Below are 14,369 nucleotides of genomic sequence, written 5' to 3'. Positions count from 1 at the left end.
TGAAATACTGAAATATTTTCACTTACAATGATTTTAGGCTCGAAGAGAAATTGGCTTGCTTATCCTATTAGACAAAGGAGTGATTTGGAGATAACTTCATTTTGTGATATAATATTTCAGGGGGATCTATTTATAAAGAAGGCCATCATTCCATGTTACGGATACATCTACAATAAACATTCTGAATTATAGTTACCTGTTATTAGAATTGATATATTCCACATTATTGGAAAATTCTATATCACTACTGTCCTCACCGCGGTTATTTCTAACTTGTATAGATACTGGTGTAGATTGGGCTGATGATGTTGATAGTATAATCTCTGTTACTAGTAATCTAGTATAATACTGGTGAGCATATGTTCTATGAGTTACCTTAACGTCACCAACATTGAATGTTTCCTCAAAAACAGCTGTAACAGACAAAGTTAAGTCAAACAAAAGATCTTGTAAAGGCAAAAGAATATTATCCCTAAATGGTGATCGGTAGCCTTAGCGTACACTTTTAGAGTTTTAATATTTCCCGCATCGTTTTCCCGTATTCACACAACCTTTTCAAGCCGGGATTTCACGAAAATGATCTCCCTTTTTTTGAATTATTTATCTGTTTTCAAAATTAATACTTAAAGGAGATAAACAATTCAGTACAACTAATTTCTTCCAAAGCACACATGGCGTACCCATGTTCACCAGCCCGGGACCAGAAAAGTACAACTTTAACTGCATTTCATCTCTGGAGGCAAATCATAATTGAACTGGGCCACAATCCAGACTCTTTGGTGTGTAATTACAATAAACGCATAAGTATGGTATCCTGAAAGCATTTTGATCACTGTTTTGCATACCTCTTTTAACATCCAGGGAGTATAATCTGTCAGTGATACCCGGGTGTGATAGAAACAAGGCCTGGGTAGCTGGTATTCTGGCACGGTGACTCCAACCTATTTTTAAAAATATAATGTAACACTATAGGTTATTTCACAATTTCCAACGATACCTTGTCTGATTAACCTACACAAAATTGATTTCCTATCCCATTTTTTATTTTTCAAGAAAATATAATTAATTTATGCACTACATGTACAGTAGGGGTTTCAGAAATCGAAGCTGTATATCTATTTCAATCCCTGAATTTACGTTTCAAGACAACACGTTTGTTAATTCTATAAAATATTTACATCCATGAATATCATTTCGTCATGGTATATGTAATGAATTGAAAAGTTGCCTCAAATATGTGAACAGTATCAACATATCGTAGCTATTGACAGCTTACGCAAGATGTGGAAATATTCATTGTGAATAGATGTGTTATTTTTACACAGTTTAACCAATGTAGAACTTTCCCAGTAATAGAAAAGTGGAAATTTAAAATTGAAACAGATATGCGATCATTACCTGTAGGACCATTATATAAGCCATTGACGTATATTGTATCACTGTACAGTAGAGTTGCTAGATGTCCATTACCAACTGAAGCCATATATCTATAGTCTATTTCACTTGGATCATCAACCTTCATCGGTAATCTGGAAATACATCAACTTTACTATGAACTATTAATAAAACACATGTATGGATTTCCGTCAGTCCCTATCAGAATGCCACACAGTGGTAGCCATAATGGTCTCTTTGTTTTGGTGAAATTCGGGTTGGCCACCAACATAATCTAAAACCCAACCATGCCATATTTGGTCTCGTTTTATGTCCAAATGAATGTTTTACTATTAATTTATGTCGATCACCCATCATATATTATGGGTTGGGTTATATTCATAATTTGCAAATCCAAGATGGCCATCACAGTGGGTATATAATGATATCTGAGGTTCTACTGCACATATTTACAGTTTTCGTGTCAAAATTAATTATTATAACCGTCATTTGTTGATTGATATCAATGAATCATCTGTATGACAAAGTCTAGCATAAAAGCAAGCATTATTGATATCACTTATATATCACGTCTTTTATGATTTAACACAATTCGAACCAAAACGATCGAGTGTATAGATATAATGTATTAATAAGTGAAATGAAATGGCCTACTCTTATTTCGATTTTTAACTGCCCAGGAGTCTTTGATAAGAGGATTGAAAATTGGGGCTTAACGTTTGTGTACCAACCGGCCTTGATGAAGACGGGCGTACGACATGCAGTGTTCGGGGAAGTTTGTCCAAGAGGCGTGTTAGGGGGTATTGCAGAACGCTCGATAGTTCTCATGACCCCAATGCTTCCCACAAAATTTAAGAGGAACCATTTAAATAGCCTAGCCTATGTCGGGTTCACAAGGATTTCCGTAAAAGGGGGGGGGTAACTCTGGAACAGAAGGTCGCGGAACGCTGAATATCAATAGTGTTCGTCCTTTTATGACCAAGATGCTTCACATCGAATATGAAAATAATCCGCTAAAAAAAATGTATAGCCTCTATCGCGTTCACATGGTTTTCTGAAAAAGGGGGAAACTCCAGATGGAAAGTTACGGAACGCTGACTATCGACCGGCGTTTACCCTAGTGACCACAATGCTCACATCGAATTTGAAAAGAATGTTAAAATTCTAGCCAATATTGTGTTCACGAGTTTTTAGGCAAATCTAGTAATTCTAGCCAATATTGTGTTCACGAGTTTTTAGGCAAATCTAGTAATTTAGTAATCTAGTATAATACTGGTGAGCATACGTTCTATGAGTTACCTTAACGGAACGCTGACTATCGACCGGCGTTTACCCTAGTGACCACAATGCTCACATCGAATTTGAAAAGAATGTTAAAATTCTAGCCAATATTGTGTTCACGAGTTTTTAGGCAAATTGGGGTAATCGTGGAGGAACGGAATATTGAATAACACTGGATATCGGTAGTGTTCGTCGTCTCATGACCCCAATGCTTGACGGCAAATTGAAAAAAAAACCGGTAAAAACTATAGCCTCTATTGCGTTCACAATTGTTTGGTAAAGGGAGGAGGGGGGGGGCGGTAAATCTAGAACGGAATATTAGAGAACGTTAGATAGGGATCGTCCCCTCATGGCCCCTATGCTTCCCACCAAATTTGAGGGCAATCAGTTATAAACTATAGCCTATATCGCGTGCATGTGGTTTTCAGCAAAGGGTGTACGGAAGATATCGGAACGCTAAATATCGATATGGTTTATCATCTCATGACCACAAGGATTCCCACCAAATTTGAAAAACATCCGTTAAAAACTACAGCCTAGTGCCTTCAAAGAAAAGGATGATAGCTAAGGTACGAAAGGTTGTTGAACGCTGAATATCGATGGGGTTCGCACTCTTATGGCCACAATGCTCCAAACAAGGTTTCCAGAAAAGGGGGGAAATAACTCCGGAACGGAAATTCGCGGAACACTGAAAAAATCGAGAGGGTTCATCCCATGACCCAGATGCTTCCCACCAAATATGAAAAACATCCGTAAAAAAACAACAGCCACAATCGCGTTCACAAGGTTTTCGGAAATTGGCTATTTTGGAAAGGGTAAATAGTTGAGGTAAAGTTTTGTACAGAAAGTAACCTTATGTAAATAAGCAAGATGAACAAGTGAATCAAAACAAAAGATCCTTTTAGAATTGAGATCTCCATTTTACTCAGATTATTAAAGCATTAAATAATATATACCGGTGGGTAACCATATTAATTGCCAACTAAAAACTGTCGTATGTAAAACGAAGTGGGCTCAGTTTGAATGCCCAGTTGAGTTTTATTGCAAATTGGTATTCGGATTTATTTGAGAATATTTAATACATTAATCAGCATATTTACATAACTGTTATATATGAATTACTGCAGGCAAGCGAGAGTTATGAACCTGTTGTTTATATTGCCAAGTGAATTTTTTTAATAAAGTCAAAATTCAATACAATAACTTCAGCACTAATAAACACTAGGATTTTTTTTTTTAAAGAGGACACCCCCGTTTAGTCATGAAAATTCGCTTTATTTTACCCAGAAGAGATTTGATTGGACGATGAGAATAGACACGCTCCGTCACAGACTCAAGTTTTCAGTCTCAATACAGCAATGGCTAGAGAGGGGTTTCTCCTGCCATTGCTTCAGGAATATATTGTCATAAGACTTTCTTGTTAATTTACGGAACAATTTTTATGATGTTTGAATAGAAATCCTTTAAGAAACTTGTTAATTTACGGAACAATTTTTATGATGTTTGAATAGAAATCCTTTAAGAAACTATCGCAAAAATATTTAATAAATTTAGAAGGTTAAGCCATGGGAACTTTGTTTTTAGTAGGCCTACAATCAGATAAGCAATTTGATTGGTGTAAACTCAGTGTATAGTTTCACTACAAGGTACATGTACTTCAAAACCTGACTTGAGATTGATCGTGAGCATTTTATGCGTAGAGTAAGCTTAGATAATACCTTCTTAGCAAAGCGGTCGCGGTTGACAATATTCGGGATTAAGACGCTAGATCGCAATTGTTTCGAAAAAAAAACCTTCTTGCCTTCGCGGCGCATAGTCACGACGGGGCCAGATTAGAACCATGTGTAACGACTTCTTGGCTTCGCCTTAGTTAAAGCAGTATCAGGTTGATAATTTTCATGTTTATATTTGTTAAAAGTCCCGTTATCATTGATAGAGGTTATGTCATCAAGGTATCAGAAGGTATAATTTAAGCTTTTACCTACTTATGTCATCAAGGTATTTAACCTTTTTAGTTTTAGCTACTTTATAATGTTCCTATTATATTTACATAAATGGACATTAGCCACAAATGGGATAGGATCAGTTCCCATTGCTGTATAATCTGAAACAACATTGTTTCCTACAAAAACTCTTTTCTAATTCTAATCCATGTTCCAGAATGCCCCCAATAAATTCTGTCTATCTTGTTCTGTAAATTCATTCCATTTGGTTTTCTTATGTTTGCTGTAGGAAGGTTAATATTCGCATGGCCCAGGATACTTTAGTGCTTTAGCGACCGAAAAAATCCGTTTTCTTCACACCCATGTAATTCTGGTCATGCATTCGGACTAAAAAAAGCTTTATCTCGTCTGACTTTTCTAGTGCCCTCATTTCGGGGAAAACGTGCCTCCTTCAAAGTTGTTCAACTTCGCTGGGAATTACTTAAATGCAAAGGGATTAATCGATCCCCTCTGGATCCTCAACATGACATCAATGATGCCTGAATCTTCCGAACTGGGTGCATTAGTGGTGTAAATCTGATTTTGACTTTTGGCGGCTGACACTTCGGGACGCCTGTACATTTAAAGGTTTCTTTGAAGTTGATGGGACCGGAAATTTTTTATGTACGTTTTCGTTGGCATTAAGATTATGACTCAAGACAGGCAAAAGTGTTTGAAAGCAGTATCAGTTTTAAACATGTCCCACCCTAAACAAGTGGCCAGGGTGGATTTCCAGTCTTTGAGCGCTTTTGGACAAACTGCACCCCCAATTTGTTGGCTTTTACATGTTACGAAATTGTATTTCTCTAAAAAGGTCAATAGGACTATCAAAACCACGTAACTCAACACGTAACTCAAAATAATGGTGTAACATACATTAAATATTACAATATTTAACACATTATAGATTGTATTTCATTTACTAAATATTTCACTTGGTGTTATATAAAGTAGGTGACCCACTTAGTATATCACCTACAGTTTTGCATGTCTTGAAATTCTTATATTTTACTTGTAAAAATTATGTTCAGTGTTCGAATAAAGGTTTGACGATGAGGTGTAAGGCAGCGAACTATATCAGTGCGATAGAATCTATGGTCTTATGGTCTATGCGAATATGGCCAGGCTATTTTGGCGCCTGCCTTAAATCGAAAATAGGTATTTGTGCATGTATTTCGTAGACATGTACTAACCGAAACTAGATTTGAATTACCTTTAAAACAAGACCCAACAACGTTTAGGCTAACTCGTCACCTCTTTGGTCCTTCGAGTTTCTGAATGTTCAAGACTATTGATATCTTTTGTTTACATTAGATTTATAACACAGTTTTCACTTCTTTCTAAAACGCATTTCTCTTATCATTTATCTTTAAAACACTGTTATTATATCAAAATTAACAATAAAGAAATACGAGTCATGGTGAAAGTGAAGCAGTGCAATAGAATTAATGTCCAGGGAAGTTCAGTCAGTGGGGTCGAAAAATGTTTTTCTTCGAATTGAACGCAACACAATAGGGGAAAAACATTATGCCGTTATTATACACCCAGATTTAACGGTTTCTGGGATAAAAAAAAACACGGAAAAAGACGTGAGCAGTGCATAATCCAAGAATTTAATTGGGCTTCGATATCTATGATAAATGGACACAAACATGATTTTTTTAAAATAATTGCTTGGGGTATTTTACCGCGAATACAATGTTTGGAGAAGAATTTGAAACAAAATTTAGATAGGTTAATTAGTTTGAAAATGTTTTTAATCCAAATATATCATCAACTCACCCAATTTGTACGCGGAAAGGTATCTTTAATGAAGACAAATTATAAAACACTTAAATACACAAGTATTCAAGTCTCTGATCGTCATTTTAGGGATTGTTGATCTTTTGAAAACTACACTTGCGAGACGATCAGAGACTTGAAATACCAACGTTAATCAAGTATTTTATACATCTTTATTTATTTATTTATTTATATGCAGATACAGATCACCACTTATTCCTACGCCGAAACAAGGACCAAAGTTATTTTTAGTCTTTCTCTCCATTTCCCTTTCCCCCCTTTTGCATGGCGATCTTTGTTGACTTTTTGGTGTAGAATCGAAGAAAAGGGTTTTAATATACATTTTCTGAAATGTTTTAGCGAATATTCATGATTTTGAGGCGAAGGGATACGATCAGAGTTAAGAGATTGGTTAGGTTGAAATGTAGGGCGTTGCATGGTTACTTCCAGTAACTGTTGTGTATCTTAAGTTTTCCATGGTGAACCTCATACCTGCGTTTGAGCAAGAGGTTGCCACATGATATTCCATCTGTGGCAGAAAGCGTTCATCGAAAACTTGGTGAAAAGTTAGAGCACGTCTAAGAGACGAGAATTAACATTAAAGTCAATGGGAAAATCATTGGTGAGCTGTGGACTGCTTGATTAGTTAATGGGAGGCAACTATATTTAAGTTCTTAATTAGAGTGATCTCCCTTTGGTAGACGAGAACATCTTGTCTTTCAATTGTCACTAATTATTAGGCGCCAAAAAATTGGTTCCCGAGGAAGAAAGAAGCCTGTCAAGATGTGCCATAATACACCTCTTAAAGCTCAGGATAAGATGCAACAGCGGCTATAATAGAATATGTTTACTTCGTGCAAAGTTTGGTATGATTTGTTTTATGAATTAGGCTAATGACAACACTATTAATACTAGGCCTAGATATAGATCTACTTATATTATTTTAAAGGAGCTAAATCGCTAATATTTTGGGCCTAGAAATTGGCACAAATGGGTCGAAACACATATATTAATAATAATGTAATATGAATTTATATAAACTGTTTTACATTCAATCGTTTCCGTTTTACTGTGAATTGTCATCAGTTATGTTCGGCGAAATACGCCAGAAGTCTCAACCGAAAGACAGTTTCTAGCGTCCGGTTATTCCAGTCAACACCGATAGTATATTTTGCGCATGCTCTCCAAATAAGAATGTGGAACATGTCTAGCCTCATTCTTTGAGCACCTTGTTATAAATGGCGCTGAAACGCATTATGGTACACGATTCGTGTACCAATGGTAAAATGTTTATTTTGTCTTAAATATTGGATATCAGAAGCCCATCTTTTCCAGGTAAGACCACAACGCCAATGCTGATTTAAATTTTAAAAAAAATCGTGTTGTTTTCATTGTCGAAGATTTTGGATGATACTGAGTTACGGACTTAGCTACTTTTAAGTTATAGTTCAGCTCTGAACGTAGGTCTCATTGACATTACACTTCCCAGTAAATTTTACTGGGCAACCTTTTACTGCTAACCGGTCGCGTGTCAGTCCCTGTGAACGCCCGATTATTAAGTATAAGATAAGAGTATTAAGACGTAAAATATGATTGTTATTTATTGTAATATATTATAATAATTTAAATTGAATTACGTAATCTGTTTTATAGATGACGTGGTACATCATTACATGATGATGATCTGAAAGCAGTCATGGGTTGTGTTCGGTGTATTTTCCTTTCGGTGGAGCTCCAGGAAAACTTGAAGAGTTGGACTATTGCCAAAACAAAGATTTTAAAATAAATTGGAGCTCTAATATATTAAAAAAATGAAGGTAGAAAAATTACGCAACTACGCTAGTCGTCTTTCATTCATTGAATCATTGATGTAAAAATATTTTGTTCTTTTCTTTAACAACATTTAAATATACGAATTTAAGAACAAATGTATTCGTTTCGTTATATTTTGATATATAATAATAAATAAACATGAAATAAGCATTACAGAATTCGTCAGTTCATCTAGGTAGTTGTGACGGTCATATAGTTTTTTTTTTCGTTACATTTATTAATTTTCGTTTACAATTGACATGTTAATGATTCCATAAACTATTTTAAAAATTACTAGCAAAAGAAGAGGAAAAAGAAGACGGAGATGCTGAGGAGGGATCAGCCTAATCTGATATTGTAATACCCCCCAAAAAACAATCTAAAGGGTAAGTGTACCAACGAACATATAAAAACAAAAGTAGAATCAGATATTCCAGATACCCTTCCTGAATGACACCACATTGTGTCACAGGTTTAAATGTGAGGCCCACTTTGATGTAAAAACAAAAGTAGAATCAGATATTCCAGGCATATACTATTCCTAAATGACACAACATCATGTCACAGGTTTTAATGTGAGGCCCACTTTGATGTCTAGACTATCTCTATGAAAGCGAAATACTGGAGGTTCCGAAACTTGAAATAGAAGTTACAGTGGGTCATCCGGTTATATCAGAATATTTAATAATTAATTAGAGAATTTACATGCGTTTAAATGCAAGTGTTTTATGAAAATGTTACAGAAAATTTCAAGGAATCATTAATCTGTAGGTTGCTATAATATTTCCTGGTTTGTGTGGAAAAGTAACACGCTTAATCCCATTTTTATACGCCCACGTTTTCATGTGGACGTATATTGTCACCGCCCCTGTCCGTCCACAATTTGTTTGTGGACACTCTACAGGTCACAATTCTTATCCAATTTTGACGAAACTTGAAATATAGGTTTATCTCCAAAAGATCTCGGCTGCTTTCGATATTGGCATGTATCGGATCGAAACATCATGGATTATGGCCCCTGTTTGTACGAAAAATCACGTTTTTAGCTTGTGGACCCTATAGGTCTCAATTTTTATCCGATTTTGTTGAAACTTGAAATGTAAGTTTATAACCCTATCTGACGCGAGAGATATTTCTGCACCTTATAAAAAGCCTAGTTGAGAATCAGACCAAGGCAGACCTGGAGAGAGACGGGAGAGACCTGTAGAGACCTAAGGAATTCGGCCCGGACCTCGGGAGAGGGCCTGCCCTCGACCTTGTATATATCTATTCTACTGTAACTTTAGTCTGGTGACCGGCTCGCCCTAGCGATACCTATCTCGGTATTGTGACCGTTAGCCAGTTTTGGACACTCATTTATTAAAAGTACAATTTATTTATACCGAGTTATCGTCGTTAGTGTTGGAATAAGCTACAACCCCCAGAAAACAGCACTTCGGCACTACTACAATGATGTATTGACATTGTACTGTTATTTTTATATATTGCAGGAAAACAAGCAGAAGAAGAACTATTTTACAATTGTTCATCTGTTGCAAGAACACAGAAGATTAATCTTTATTTATTTATCTTTTTATTTATTTATTTATTTATAAGATGTAGTCATTGTGTCCAATTTAAACTATGCGGATAGAGACAGATCTATTTTCATGTTTGAGAATATGAATAGAGATAGATCTATTCATTTATTAAAACAGATTAGTATTTTGTTTCCAATAAATTATAATTTTTTTCAAACATTACAATATACTGATTATGTTCAAGTCAAACTATGTGAATAGAGACAGATCTATTTACATGTTAAACTTGAACATATTCATATATTATTACAATACATCTCTAGTTTGATAATATGAATAGAGATAGATCTATTCATTTATTGAAATAGAGATTAATATCTTATTTACGATCAATTATAATTTTTTTCATATTTTAAAGATTACAATATACTGATTATATTCAAGTCAAGCTATGTGGATAGAGACAGATCTATTTACATGTTAAACTTGAACATATTCATATATTATTACAATAAATCTCTAGTTTGATAATATGAATAGAGATACGCTCGTAGATTTATTTATTTATTCAATTAGACATCAAGTTTGCCGTTTTATTCGCGCCTTAATTAGATTTTGAATTAAATGTCTAATTTCCGATAGATTATACTTTTTTAGTAATTCCAAAACATTTTCCGAATAACATCTGTTAAATTAATGCTAACGTACCTTGTAGGCCATTTTAAGTTTGTTTAAATTTCTGCTGATTTCAGGTCGTCATCTCAATCCTTCTGTAAACTTTGGATATTCTTGATTTGTATTCTCTAACATCGATGTCAAATAATTATTGAACTTACAATATTTGTTATTATTTATCTAAATTCCTATCTGTTTGAGTGTCTTACTCCCTTTATGGTGTTTAATCACAATGATAAAATAAAAAGTTGTATTGGTCTTTCGTCATGTTGCACTTTAACGTCAAAAGTCTCTTCTTCGCTTAATTGTGTTTAATCAAAATAAAAAAAAAATCTTTTTGGGGTCGTTTATCATGTTTCCTCTTTAAAAATTAGGTTTGCATATAGTAGCTATTTTAATAATTTGTTCCAAATTTATATTATATTATATTATATTATATGTTTAATAAAGAAAACTTGTTTATGGATCGCTGCTATAAAACATAATATTACTTTTATTTAAATTTGAAGAACAACTAAGTAATATTATTGATCGTAATTATACATCAAATAATGGAACAATGACTGCATCTTATAATTAATTATTTGTCTTAAATCTATTCCTCTTTTACACTTTAAATACATGTCTTTAATAATAGTATATAATATGTCATTGGTGAAATATGAAAACCCTAGCTTCTTATTCAATTTAAACAATTTTTTTTTCTTGTCAAAATACACATTTAATTTATTTATATTTATGTATACTATATTATTGATTTATCTATTATACACAAATTGCAATACATATTTTATAATGCAATGTATATGTTCTTATTATTTGATTCTATACTCAAATGAATTATTGTCACAATTATCAGTCGATCTGTCTTTATTTATTTACGAATGATTTTCATTACTACCTCAATATTAATTCAACATGAAGCACAAACAAGAACGAATCACGAGCATTAACCCGTAGCGTGCAAAAGTTTGTTGATGTCGGGGGCCAACCCCTTAATAGTATGTACCCGAGACTCAAACAGGGCTATATAAGTACTCACTCAGAAATGAGAGACGGGGATTTTATAATTATGTAAAAGTTTACAAAACTTAATTTCAATTTCAGTCTAAGATACATGAGCCATTGTGCCATCACATAATTGATCAATGTCGTTATACATAGCCCAATTATATTTGACACAAGGGGAGCGGCACTGACGCTTGCTCACTAACATTGAGGTCATGTGTTCGATCCCAGTCATTTCCAGGAGGGGAGTCTGACAAGGAACAGCGTCTAGTCAATGAGACGGCGACCAAGACCACGAACGCGGCGACCACATTCGATTGCTTAACACCTATTTCAATGAAGTTGTTTATACTGACTGCGAACGCCGCCGAATTTTTGTTCAACAGCTGACCCGAGACGCCTCGCGACCACTTTCTTCTATGCATTTCTGTGCGTATCGTTGCTGTCAGTACGAACGGAAAATCGCAGAGGTCGCAGTTCCAGGCTGTTATCAACAGTTTTGCAAAGCAGAAAGCTGGGAAGAAACTTATAATATAAGATATATTATATGTTCATATATAATATGAATAGAGATAGATCTATTTATTTATTAAATAAGAGATTAAGTTTGTCATTTTATTTGAGCGTTAATTCCACATTAATATCTAATTTCCGACAAATTATACATTCTTTAAACGTTAAAACATTACAATATACTGATTATGTTCAAGTCAAACTATGTGAATAGAGACAGATCTATCGACATGTTAAACTTGAACATACATGTATTTGATATACTACCATGCATCTCTATTTGAATAATATTAATTAGAAAAACGTATTTTGACTTGAGACTACTTTGTAGAACCAGTAAGTAAGCTTAAATCACCTATATCTCATCAATGGATTAACACGTGTATCTCAACTTTTGCAACCTAATAAATCCTTTTTAATCGTCCGTCGAAGGTCTTCAAATAAAAATACCCTTACCAAACATATTGGGCCTTGTTAATCCTATTCTATTGGGGTTTGTTTCACGCCTTACCATATTCTTATAATTTAAACCTGACGAATCTTGTTTACCATTTTATGTTTACCTTAAATTTCTGACGCCATCTTTATGTATGCCTCTGCAATCGTTTAGATATAGTTGATTTGTGTCCTTTAACATCGAAGTCAAAATATTAAAGATGCCTTATGTAAGATATAATAATTCAAAATGGATAATTTAAAATGAATATTTTGAAAATTTCATTCCAATTACTTTATTCTGAGCGAAATTATGAGTGTTTAATTGTTTATTATCGTAGCAACGGTACTGGAAAAGGGAGACTAAGTTTCGATTATCCATTTTATCGTTAATTTTTTTAAAATTTCACGGGCGTTCTAATTCATTTAAATCTCTGCCATTCGATGATCTAGAGGGTTAATTATGGACTTGTGTTAATAAGTGTCTAAAAAATAGTTGATATAACAAAGAGATACCTGCAATAGGCAGATTTAAATTCATTTCTTAAACTTTAATCATCTAATCCCCTTTAGTCTTTTCTTCACTGAACTGTTTTAAATCAAAATAGTCATTTTGACCCTTTGTCATGTTATCTCTTCAAAATACCTTTAACATTAGTTTGATGTATTCATATTTTAATGGTTTCTATTCTATCATCTGTTAAAAACAGCCCTGTTTATGGATCGCTGATATAAATATCCATTTCATTCAAATTTGGAAAACATATCATCTTATAAATCAAATTTTGCAACAATGACTGCATCTTATAATCTAAAATTTTCTTTCAATTCATTCGACTTTATGTCGCCCTACGACGCGATAAAACTGACGGCGACTGGAAATCGGCGACTTGTCTACGATCAAGTGGAACTGATCAGTCGTGACTAGTTGGGCGACCTAAGCGCTCTTACGACTGGTGTGAGTCGGACGCAAACCAGTCGCCGTCCAGTTGTCTCCAGTTTCTCCGAGTCGCACATGTTCTACTCCTACGACTGGAGACAACTAGTTGTATCTAGTCGCAAGCGACATAAGCGCACCTACGACTGGCACGTAGCCAACAGGATTCAGTTATTTAGTCACGTGGTACCCAGGGGGCGGTAACAACCATGGAATGAGGCCATTTTGAAGGTCATCACGTGTCAGTCATGTGGTCAGTTGTGGCTCCGATTCTTCAACTGACTCCGGGCGACATAAGAGCGCTTACGACTGTGATCAACTGGTTTCTCATGATTGCGTCCAGTCCTGGATAAATTCAGTCGTAGCGACATAAGCTTTCATTCAATTTAAACATATTTTATTTTCTTCTCAAAATATACATGATATTCTATGTTTATATATTTATGTATACTAACTATACTATTGATTTATATATTATACACAAATTAGAATAAATATGCAAATACAATGAATACGTTATTAGTATTTGATTATATACTCAAATATATTATCGTTACGTATGTCAGTCGATCCGTCGTTATTTGTAGAGCCACGATGTATAACAGTGGGGGGAAACGGGACAAACCCGCGTGGCTGGACAGGCGATGCTACTCCTTGTCACGTACAACCGGGGAATCGAAACCACGCCAGTTGACTCAATGACAGGCCTTGTGATACAGCGCGAACGCGCTAACCATTCGGCCATCAAACCCCCCATTCAGTAAAACGAATCACGAAGTATATAAAACCAACCATAAATTAACATGGAACATGAACACATTTGAACCAATTTCATACTGGTATTTCAACCTTTATTATGATTGATAATGTAATGTGAGTGTTGCGTATGTGGTAAGATATAGATCATACTCCTCGCATTGTTTCGTTTGATTAGAGCTAATCCCACTACTCACTGCTGTAAACAAAGCAAATTCTTGTTCTAAATTATGACTGCTCAATAGTCCGATTAACAACCAATCGCTTACTGCG

This window comes from Patella vulgata, chromosome 5 (genome assembly GCF_932274485.2).
Source record: "Patella vulgata chromosome 5, xgPatVulg1.2, whole genome shotgun sequence".
Taxonomy (NCBI): Eukaryota; Metazoa; Mollusca; class Gastropoda; family Patellidae; genus Patella; species Patella vulgata.
The sequence above is the reverse complement of the archived record's forward strand: the minus strand, read 5'-3'. Positions refer to the sequence as shown.